Raw genomic sequence first — 12,198 nt, 5'->3', positions numbered from 1 at the left:
CATACCTTGAAATTTCAGGCCAGATGGTGACCATACAAGTAAGATTTCTCACTTGAAATCTTTTCTGACTTCTGCTGGTTTCAAGATAGCTCTTTGCTTCTTCGAAGGTAGAAGACAACCTATCGTGGGTTGTTTCTTAAAGATCCCCCTTTTGTAATACATATAATACCTCTCCATTCTCCTTATTTTAGTCTTTATTCCAAGTTTGCCCCATCTGTACAACTTCCCTGTTACCCACATATTGTTTCTTTTCTTTGTTATCTAGACATCCATTAAATACAAATTTGCAAACCACTTGATTACGAGGGGTTTAGTGTCCGGATGGGCCCATAACGGACCCGAATCGGGGTCTGTGACCTCAGTTCCGCGTCACCTCTTCTCCCCCCCTTGGCCTTTTGTTATTCATCTTCCCCTATAGCCTTCTAGTTTCTTTCTTTGTGGCCTTGTGGGTGCTCTTCTATTCTTTCTCAGGGTTTTAAGTTAGAGACAGGTTATGTTGTTGTGTTTTAAAGTATGAAATATCTTTCTTTCCTCTTTTCTCTTCAAGATACTAATTCAATTGTCATGCATTGCACTTTTCAGGTTGCTTTTCTTCGTTATATTCAGCAGTGGAAAAAAAAAAGTTGTTTTTGTATTGACTAAATCTGATATCTATCAGAGTACCAGTGAGGTAGGGGTTTTGGAGCACTTTTCTCTCTCTCTTCCTGTCCCTTCCCCTCTCTCCTGAGGAGGTACATTTTCAGAAACTAAAAAAAAAGTCAAATGGGCTTGCCCAGGGCCCTTCAGAGATCTGATCCCCATTTCTTTTTAAATCTAGCAAGGTTTAAGAATGAATATTCTCAGCACTGGGACCATGGCTTGGAAGGATTTTGTTCTTGATGGATTCATTTCTTTGATTTGTTGCTTCCTATAAAATTGCTATGTCTTGCTCATCCTTTCTCTATGATTTGGTGTCAGTTTGAGGAAGCCATTGCATTCATCAAGGGTAATGCTCAGGAGCTGTTGAATACAGAAAATGTGACATTATATCCTGTATCTGCTCGGTCTGCACTTGAAGCAAAACTTTTTGGTTCTTCAGATGTTGAAAAAGATTCTGATTGGAGAACCAATAGTTTCTATGAAGAAAAGTTCTTGTTTAGCTTTTTAGATGGTTCATCAAATAACGGGATGGAAAGAATGAAGCCTAAGCTTGAAACACCAATTAGTATTGCAGACCAACTACTGTCTACTTGTGATGAACTTGTCAGACAAAGCTATGAATCTGCCAATCAGGATATAAACTCAGTGAATAAAATCATTACTGGAGTTGAAGTTTATGCAATGAAGCTGGAAAATGAGAGTCTTTCTTGGAGGAGACGGACCTTATCACTGGTATGCTATTACTGAAGTCAAATGACAGTTGTAAAACTATTTTATCTTTAGATTCCTTACAGCAGTACCTGTACCTTCAAGATCCTTTGTGAGAAATGAGTTATGTTAATTCACCTGTATCTAATGTGCAGGTTGATAACGCAAAAGCCCGTGTTCTGAAGCTTATAGAGTCTACTCTTCAATTATCAAATCTTGATCTTGTTGCTTCCTACATTTTCAAAGGGGAGAATTCTGTTTCATTGCCTGCAACATTGAGTATTCAAGATGAAATTAGTAGCCCTGCACTTTCTGACGCAAAGGCAAGTTCGTGGTCTTAAGCTAACTAGAATCTGAGAAAATAATCTCCAAGAAGTACTGATGCATCTGTGTGTTATTTGACGATCTATACTAAATGGTATTTTGCATTGAAAAGCCTGATTTAACAACTCATCGGTCATAAATTTAACTTGGTCTGTCACTTTCCTCCAAATGTCATCATCATCCTCTCCAGATATCCAGAGCCATTTAAGAGACTTTGTTAATGTACATAGCTTTTAGATAACTTTCAGATTAGGTTTCAAACCTTGTTCTGCTCCACCAAATGATGGCTACCTTCCTTCTATCCAGCACATATGAGGCACTTTGAATATGCTGAATCAGATGACTTAACAAGAGTCATTTTGCCTCATTTTAACTGGTATTTGCAAGCCAGTGTGCCTGTGGTATTATTATCTTACGGTCCTTAGTACTTGTGTTCCATGTTTGTTGTTTTATCTATATAGGCAATTCAGCTTTCTTGTGATCTGATGGTAAACTATCTGCCTGCAGTTAAACCAAATAACATGCTTGCAAGGAAGAAGAACTCGTCTCGAGTACAGGTTTCGACCAGCCAAAATAGCGAAGTTGGGGTAATTTTTTTTCCCAACTCGATGGCTGGTTTCGATGAGTTTTAGACCTATTTTGGGGGTGAAACTTGGTACTCAGCCTATTTTAGGCTATTTAAACACAATGGCACTATCAGATTTTGCAAAAACAAAGTCTAAATAGGAGTTTCACTTCGGACCTTAGGTTGGTAGGCGACGACGTACTAATAGGCCCTATTCTACACATAATTTAGTAATTAAAAGCAATCAAATCATACAATTAATATAAAACAACTTAAGTAAACATTACAAATGTTAAAGTGTACAATACATCAATTTGTTTAACAGGTTACGTCTATCATACCATAAAATGTGACTGAATCACTCATTCAGAACGATTCGGTCCACATATTCTTCCCATGTCATAATGTTGCTATAGTGTTGCGCATAGTTTGCCACAAAACTCATATAAGTGTTGTCATCAACATATTCTAAGCCCCCTATCTTAAGGTATAGAAGAGCCGGTTGCCATGAGGCATGAGATCCACTGCTATTGTCATACTGAGGCATGTATGGGTGTGACTGGTTTGGGACTGGGAATATGTCCACAAAACCTGATCCAGTGCTTTGATTGTCGAACTCATGTGCTAACTGCCCAAATTGTTACCTTTAAAATTTTTTTCAAATTTGAGATGAAGAATCACAAATATGATGTAAATCCTTCAATTTTGTAGCTGAATGTAGTCTCCGCCAGGTTATATGTTGAAATCCAGGTGCAAAATGAGGCAGCAGCAGCTCACAGGGGAAAAAATGGTAGTCTCAGTAGAACTCGGTAGAGAACTCGTGAGATCTGTCGAGTTCTGGAAGTCTTTAAAGGAAAAAGGGTCAAAATCTGGGTCGGGTCTCGACCCAAGATCTCGACTCGACTGAGATTTCGCCCGAGATGGTGTATTTTCTCACCTCGTGTAGCATCTCGTCTCGGCAAATTCAAAAAGCGAGAAACTCGTCGAGATCTCGCGAGAAACTCGTCGAGATCTCGCGAGTTCTTCTTCCATCCATGCTTGTGCCTTCTTCTTTTTTTCGTTAAACATGTCCTGGTGCACTATATGGGCCTTGAAATTTAAGATTTTTTTGCATGTACTCATGGGAACTGATAATGCTTTGACTGGTCATTTTTATGAGGGAAAAGCACTGAGGAGTGCCTGGTTTCAATGCCCAAAAGTTGAATTTTTACTCTAAGCTGCCTTCTTTTTGAATTTGAATGCCTTTCCTAAGTACCTAACCTCTATGAAGGATCTATTAAAAATCTCAATCTCTATGAGGGAAAAGTCTGAATTACCCTCACCGAATAATCTAGGAAACTGCCTAAGAAATTGTTTTGGGTACAGTTAACATGCTTTTTCTGTCATAGAAACCATGATGCATGTTCTTCTTTTACTACAAAATTTAATCTGTATTAGTGACATTTGTGACTGATCCTTGACAAAGGTTAATGTACATCTAAAATTGAAAAAGAATGCCTCTGAGAGTCATTTTTCAACTTCACAGTAGTGTAGGAAAAGTCCTTGGAATCATGTAGCTGTTGGTTATTTTCCCTTTTACTAATTTAATGATTAAAATATTAATGAGGTGATTACATTGGTCCACCCTGATCCTCAGCCAGTACATATACTGTGCTGTATAATAAGTTGTTATAAACTTAGAATGCATTCTCGCTCAGTGCAATCTAGTACTTATCACATTGTTCTGGTTCTCATGGCATGACACAAGCTGATCGGGATCTGTTTGCTATTTTTGATGCTTTCAGTTTGCACACTTTTATTAACATGTTGTTACCTTGATTTATCGTGTGTTCTGAATGAGCCCTTGCAAATTCTCTGACCACTCACTGATACCTTCCTCCCCCCCCCCCCCATTTTGTTTTGGTATATAGAAACTACTTGGAGAATATTTGGTGTGGTTACAATCAAATAATATTCGTGAAGGGAGGCTCTACCAGGAATATTTTGGAAAAAGATGGCCTTCATTTGTCTCCCCAGACAACCAGGTACCGGAGACTCGCAAATTGCTGAAGAAAGGTGAGGAGCTCAGCCTGAAAGTGGTAGAGGACTTCAGTGCTAGTGCTGCTGCAAAACTTTTTGAGCAAGAAATCCGTGAAGTGGTGAGTCTCAGATTCTTTTATGAAGGCATAAACATTTTGACAAATCTTTCTACCAGCGAGTAATAAACTGGTCAACTCAATGGTCATATTTCATGTTTCTTTCAATTTTAAGGTTTTGGGAACTTTTGGAGGACTTGGTGCAGCTGGTTTATCTGCTTCCCTTCTAACATCAGTGCTACCATCCACATTGGAAGATCTTCTTGCTCTAGGCCTTAGTTCTACTGGCGGGTAATGAGTCCTTCCTTCTTTTGAGTTTTCATTGGATGTTTTCATTTTCCTCTTTTTCGCTGAAAGTTCAGAATGTCTTCTACCTATTGAATGTCTTTAAGTGTGACCATCTAATCCATTTAACCCTTCTCTTAACTTGCTGCACTGTTCAGTTGGGTGCTAGGAAGGCTAATATAGTTAGTCCTATAATCCACCATCAATTTTATTATAAAAGCGATCAAGCTATAATCTCTGAGTAGCCCAAACAGGTCAAGGTGTAAATCTCAACTCTGAAATTTCTGATAAATTGTATGCCTCATCCTTCTGTTGCATCCCTTTATGCCTCTGTTAGATCACAGGAATTGTGTTTCATGTTATTCCTCTCTCCAGAGAGGCCATATATAGTTTACATAGGAAGAGGAGTCCTATCTAATTGCAAAGGCATAGAAGTGAGAAGAAATAAGAAGACGATGGAGAGAGGATACATAAAATGATTGAGTTAGAGTGAAATAGGGAAACTTGAGGTTATTGCATGTGAGTCATGGTATGGTATTAGTATCCCACGTTGAGTGGAATATTGATAGTCTGATAGAATCTAATAGCCTCAAGCCAAAGATGTGCACCTCACGAGCATGTCAGCCCTTTTCAAAAAGAGAGACAATAAAAATGTAAAAGGTCTTTGCACTACTTAACTTCAAAGTCCTACAACAACAACAACTACTCAGCCTTATATCAACTAAATGGGGTTGGCTACATAGATCCTTGCCCTCTAATCAGCTCTATTGGAGGTCATATTTGAAACAAGCCCTAAGCTATGCATGTCTTTCCTCACCACTTCTCCTAAGGTCATTTTAGATCTGCCCCTGGCTCTTTTAGTTCCTTCAATCTGAATTAAATCACTCCTCATCCAAAGGCCTCCGTTGAACATGGCCATGCCACCTCGAACAACTTTCTCGTAGCTTATCATGTATCTGGGCTACTCCCAAACCAGCTCTAATATGATCATTCCTTACTTTATCCTTCCTAGTTTTTCTGCTCTCATCTCTGCTACACTGAGTTTATCTATATGATGCTTTTTAACTGCCCAACATTCAGCACCATACATCATAGCTGTTTGTATGACTGTTCATAAAGTTTTCCTTTAAGTTTTAAAGGAATACGCTGATCACACAACACTCCGGATGCACCTCTCCATTCATCCATCCTTTTTTAATTCTCTTTGAAACATCATCCTCTATATCATCTTCTTTATTTATAATTGAGCGAAGATATCTAAAATAATCACTTTGTGAAATTTCCCTCACATCAAGTTTCACCACCTCATTATCCGTCATAGTGTAAGCAAAGTTACACATCATATACTCTGTCTTCGTTCTACTTATCTTAAAACCTTTTGATTCCAAGGTTGATCTCCATAACTCTAATTTGGTGTTAATCCTTGCTTTTGTCTCATCCACCAAACCAATATCATTAGCAAAAAACATACACCCTTGAATGTCTCTGGTTAAATCATCCATGATAAGCGCAAACAAATAAGGGCTTAAAGCTGATCCTAGATGTAACCCAATTTTAATTGGGAATTCACTACTTTGTCCCCCTACAGTTCTTACACTCGTCACCACTCCATCATACATATCTTTGATTATGTCCACATATTTACTTGAAACACTTCTCTTCTCTAGTACTTGCCAAATTAACTCTCTAGGGACTCTGTCATAATCTTTTTCTATGTCAAAAAGACCATATGGAGATCCTTCTTCCAATCTCTATATCTTTCCATATGTCTCCTAATTAGGTAAATAGCTTCCATCGTGGATCTTCCTGGCATAAAACCAAATTAGTTCTCCGTAATGGTAGTTTCTTGTCTCAAGTGGGTTTCAATAACCCTCTCCCATAATTTCATAGCATGACTCATTAGTTTTATGCCTTTATAGTTATTGCAGCTTTGAATATCACCTTTATTTTTGTGAATTGGAACCACGATGCTTCTCCTCCATTCATCTGGTATTTTCCTTGTGCTCATAATCTTATTAAACAACTTGGTTTGCCAAGATAAACCACAGATTCCTAAGCTCTTCCATACTTCAATTGGGATCTCATCTGCGCCCTGTGCCTTGCCTACTTTCATCCTCCTTAAAGATTCTCGTTAATAGGAGAGAATTAGAGCTCAATGCTTGGATTGATCAATATGATCACCCAAGCTCTTTATTTATATGAAAATCCCAATAGGAAAAATTACATATATGCCCCAACACTGTTCACCGACACTATTCACATGAACAGTGTCACAACCCTAATTACAATTCTACCCTTGCTCAAAATACTCCCACGGTTCTTATTCTAACACTTCTTTTACTTCAAACACCCTAATTCTTCGTGTATATCTACGATATGTGGTATCTTGATGGATAATGCAATCTTCCAAAACACTATTACTCGAAGTGTCTTCATTTAATAGGCGACAAAAATAACCTTCCCATCTCTTCTTAATGTCCTCATCCCTTATTAGTACTTTACCATCTTCACTTTTAATACATCTAACATAGTCAAGATCTCGACTCTTCTTTTCCCTCACTTTAGCTATCTTATAAATAACCTTTTCCCCTTCCTTTGTGCTCAGATTGTTATAAAGATCTTCATATTTCTTTGCCCTTGCTTTTCCCATATTCTTCTTAGCGTCATTTTTGGCAAATTTATACCTTAGTAGATCCTGTACATCCTTAGTCCTTTGCCATGTCTTAAAAGCAACTTTCTTAGTCTTAATGGTTATTTGAACCTGATCATCCCACCACCAAGTCTCTCTAGAGGAATGACGTTTTCCTTTTGATTCTTCTAGGATATCTTTAGCAACCTTCTTAATACAAGTAGTCATCTCATTTCACATTGTATTAGTGTCTCTTCAAAGTCCCACTTTTCTTGTTTGACCACTTCATTAGTAAATGATTTCAAAGTATCTCCTTTTAAGCTCCATCATCTTATCCTAGGGCAAATAAGCTCACCTTTCTTACGATTCTGTGTAGTGAGGTACATATCCATAACCACTAATCTATGTTGTGTGGTTAGGTTCTCCCTTGGTATAACCTTATAGTTTTGTATAACAATCTATCGGACCTTCTAGTTAGGAAGAAATCTATTTGGCTACACTAATGTCCACTTTTGAAGGTAACTAAATGCTCCTCTCTTTTCAAAGTAAGCGCTTACAATGGATAAATCATAAGCCACGACAAAATCTAAAATTGAGATCCCCTCTTCATTCCTCTCTCCAAAACCATATCTTCCATGTACACCTTCATATCTTCTACGATCTTTCCCAACATGTCCATTCAAATCACCCCCTATGATCTATCCACTTTAAAGTCCTACTAACATGAATATAAGTTCAACCCTGATAAGCCCAATAAACAGAGAATGGAGTTCTTCCTCACTGGACAAAACAACCCCTTATTGTTTTCTTGTGCTACGATTGACTGTTCAATATACAGTTGCCCTTGCAATTATATTTTATGCATTTATATCTCTACTAAGAGAGGTGCACTGATGAGGCTTATGCTAACCTTTTAGGAACATGGAACATAAACTGAAGTCTTGAGGGCTTTTCCCGATTCTTTAGCTTTGGGTGGCTGGTCCTTTTGTCTATGTATACAAGTTTAATTAGAAGTGATAGATACCATTATTGCCATGTACAGTTATGATGAGGAGTTTATTGTAAAAGAGGGTGGTAATGGGATAGTGCTAGTGATTTGGTCCATAGTTTTTAAAACTGGACTGGGGCAGAACCGAAAGGAGGTCGGTTCTTGTTCAACCCGGGTTTGACTGGGAAAACCATGGTTCTGAAAAAAGAACAAAAATAATAAAAATGGTAAATACATGCACATGCAGAACTTTTTTTTTCCTTCTTTTTTCTCTGTTGGTAAGTCGTGCAGGACTATAGTTGATATTCTCATGAAATTTCCTGTTTCGCTGGTCTTTTTGTCTTTGTTGAGTTTTGCTTGTTTGCATGGAATGAAACCAAATGCACTTGGAAATGAAGTATGAGAGGGAAAATTGAAAATACATTTATCAAGAAAAATGAAAATATGCATCCAATGCTAGTCAATTGTGAATTGCTTGGGGACGTATGCACCGTATTGGGAATTTATGTGTACTTGGAATTTCACCATGATGCAAGTGCCATATAGGTTACAATCAAAATCTCACTGATAGAAGCATATTGACTTAGACTGCCACATTATCATTTGGCTGCATTTGTTTTATCATTTATGTATCTGCTTACTCTTCACTATGCTGGTGGTTTTCGAATAATATCTTTGTTTTGTATGGTTATTATGGATATCATGGTACTTTTCATTCTGTTTTGGAGATTGATAAAACGTGAAGGTTTACAAGAATATCATCAAATGATCAAAATTTGTTTTCTGTGCAAGTCTGCGAATTTTTATCACAGCACGGTGCTGTACTGCATCGTGCGGCGGCTGCAGAGGCCATGTGCACCATGTGGGGCCCGCTGTGCCACATGGCCTCTGCAGCGCCGCACGATGCAGTGCAACACCGTGCTGTAACAGGAGAGGATAACGATTCGCTAGTGTACTGCTCACCTATTGTAAAAGAACTGGATATGTGACTGGTCAATCTTAAAAAAATAACAGGGAGTAAACATGTAGAGTACTATCAATAATTGTATCTCCGTGGATAGATGGATGCTGAACCCGACTTGTGAAAGCATTAAAACAAGGTGAAAACTAATGTGGTTGGCAACCCACGGACAAAATTAGTAGATGGGCACAGATGTTCTGCCATGTGGAAAAGTGATTTGGCAATTCCGACCGTTGGATATCTAGGGAATGGTCTAAATAAGCCAAATGTCAAATTCAGTGTCAAACTCAATCATTTACCCTCCCATCTACTCCTGTGTCTGTCCATGCACCCCTAGTTGTCCCATGCATATACTTGGTTGTCCTGGATTTTTTCCATTCTTTGTTTTGCCATGCGGCCAACTGTGATAGGGTTGAAACTTGAGATGTGAGTAGGAGGCCTTGTGGTCTACCTGTCCATGAAATTTCAGCCCCATGATCTGCCATGGACGCCCCACTCACTGGTTTTGGCCTTGTGTCCACCAAAACCAATCCCTAAAAAAAATTGCAGCATTAGATTCTTTCTTTTTTAAAGGTTAGTATATTAGTATAATTTAATTACTGTAGACCAATAAAGCAACCTGCACACTCCAGATGCTGTACAATTGGTCAGAGTCCACCAGGGTCCTTTTACAAAATAGAATTTCATGTTATTCTTTGATGTAAAATAGACCAAACAGAGTTTTCATCTAGTTTGGACGATGTCATTGTTTGGGATCTGATTCAGCATCTCTGTTTATTAGTTTAATAGCAATTTCAAATTTCCCTGCCCGTCGAAAGGCAATGGTTGACAAGGTGAAAAGAACAGCAGATGCTTTAGGCACGGGAACTTGAAGAAGCTATGCAGAAGGATTTGTTGCAGACTATTGAGAATTTGGAAAGCTTTGTCATACTCATCAGTAAACCTTACCAGGATGAAGCACAACATAGGCTAGACAAATTTTTGCAGATTCTAGGGGAACTAACAAGCATCGAGGAAAAACTGAAATCATTACGAATAGAAATCCAAAACCTTCATGTATCTTGAGATCATTTTGTTTCAGCATTGTACAAACAAGCAAATTCCTCGTCATCTCTCTTTTATCATGTGCGGGGACTTTCAATCTTGCATATTTGGTTATGGGTGCCAAATGGAGGCAAGCAGTTTCAATAGCATTTATATTTAATAATGTCTGTGTAATGCATATATGTTGTATAAAATGTAGGTATCAATTTATTTGAATGTTGTTTTTTCTACTGTGGGAGCATACTTGATTGAGCTCCAGTTATGTTGCACTACTGGAGCAACTGGCTATGTATGAAGATCTATTCTTTGTAACTGTATTTGATAATGAAAATCACCAAGTTCTGTTTCAAAATTTTCTGCTGTCCTACTCTGCAAGCATTTTTAAGAATCCAATCAGTTTGCATTGTTGACTTGGATGCTCTCTTTTGTCTATACTGCATGATAGTATCAGTGCCGGTTTACTTAATCTGATTGATTTGTTCAAAGTCTATCTTCAAAATGATTTGAATTTGTTTCTCGAAGCAAGTTGGTGCCTCATAATGATGCCTTCCTATCATATGTCCCTAAAATGACTACTATTTTTATTTTGATTTTTGTGGGAACATGGTTGATTTGAGTGTCTATCCGCTAGTTTTGCCTATTACATGGATCAGTGTCAGTTTACTAGGCTTTTCTAAGTCGATCTATCATCTATAATTCCTGAAAGTTAATTTTCATTTCCTTGAAGCCAACCACCACCCCCACTCAAAAAAAAGGGGGGGAGGGGGGAATTGTACACCCTCCATATGTATTTTTCCTTAATTCTCTTTATGGACTCTACTGTGCCTTTAAGCTATTTAATTTAGAAGCTTAGTTGAGAAGTTATCTCAATTCATTGTCCCACAGCTGTTCTTTATCTTGCATTGAAAACTATGAAGAGCTCATCCACTATTATTTTAGTTTTTTTTTATGAACAAAACTGTATTAGAGATTCCATTCCTTGATGGTGGCTTTGTAAGTTATTTATTAATTTGACTAGAACAGATGAGAAAATAATACCTACTGATAGCCTCAATACAAAGAATCTCAGTGTCGAACCATTGTCTGGGTTGGGGGGGATTCGAGAAAACAATAGATATTTTCTTGAACTCAATGAAGTAGTCATTCAATTCAGTTAAAGATTCAATTCAATATCTATACATACATCTTCTGTAAAGTTGCAGATTTTCTTGAGCTCAATGAAGTAGTAATTTCGTGTTTATATCGTGGTTAACAATGACATGACCATTAGCTACTTGACATGTCTGTATGGTTTACGTAGATTATCGCCTGTTTTTTTTATGTTCTCTTTTTAAGTAAACAAGGATTAAGAATGGAGGAAGAAAGAGATACCACTAAACATGGTCAAAAGGTAAGAGAGTGCTTATTTACACACATGCTTGTGTAAGCCACGAAGTAGATTCCTTCAACTTTCTAATTAATCCTAAAGAAATCATAAATTAAGGTTAAAAATCAAGGCTAACTTTAAGGTTTCTCAGTTGAGGCCAAGGGGGGACACGACGAAAGAAGCAATCTAACTTTCCTTTTCCCTTAATTTTTGGTAGACTAGAAATAAAAAGGAAAGATGAATTGAAGTTGATTGGTTTTGATTTTTCATATGTAGATGGACAAAAGGTACATATTCTCGTCACTCACCCTTAAGAAAGAGGCTTTTGTACCTGGGAAGAAGAATTATAGAATAACAGCATTTCCTGTTTAGAACCACACCTATGACATTAAAGTTATTAAGTAATGTTCCATGTTTCATGGCATATTCTTTAGGACCACATGTGAAGATGATTTAAGAAGATATTTTGATTGGGTTTAAGCATCTAAACTAATTACACTATACGGTCGTCATCATCGGAGAAGAGATCTCCCCTCTCCTTCTCTTTCTTTGCTTTTCGATCATCATGCGTCTGACACTTGGTACGGCGCAAATGGCTGTCGGTTAGAGATTTA

The 12,198-nt window shown here is 37.7% G+C and overlaps 1 pseudogene; it reads left to right on the top strand.

Moving 5' to 3' along the window:
- The first annotated feature begins 404 nt into the window (after positions 1-404).
- Positions 405-10,568, top strand: LOC122662182 (annotated as a pseudogene).
- Positions 10,569-12,198: the final 1,630 nt, after the last annotated feature.

The sequence above is a fragment of the Telopea speciosissima genome, chromosome 1, assembly GCF_018873765.1.
Source record: "Telopea speciosissima isolate NSW1024214 ecotype Mountain lineage chromosome 1, Tspe_v1, whole genome shotgun sequence".
NCBI classification, from domain to species: Eukaryota; Viridiplantae; Streptophyta; class Magnoliopsida; order Proteales; family Proteaceae; genus Telopea; species Telopea speciosissima.
This window is presented reverse-complemented; position numbering and strand designations above follow the sequence as displayed.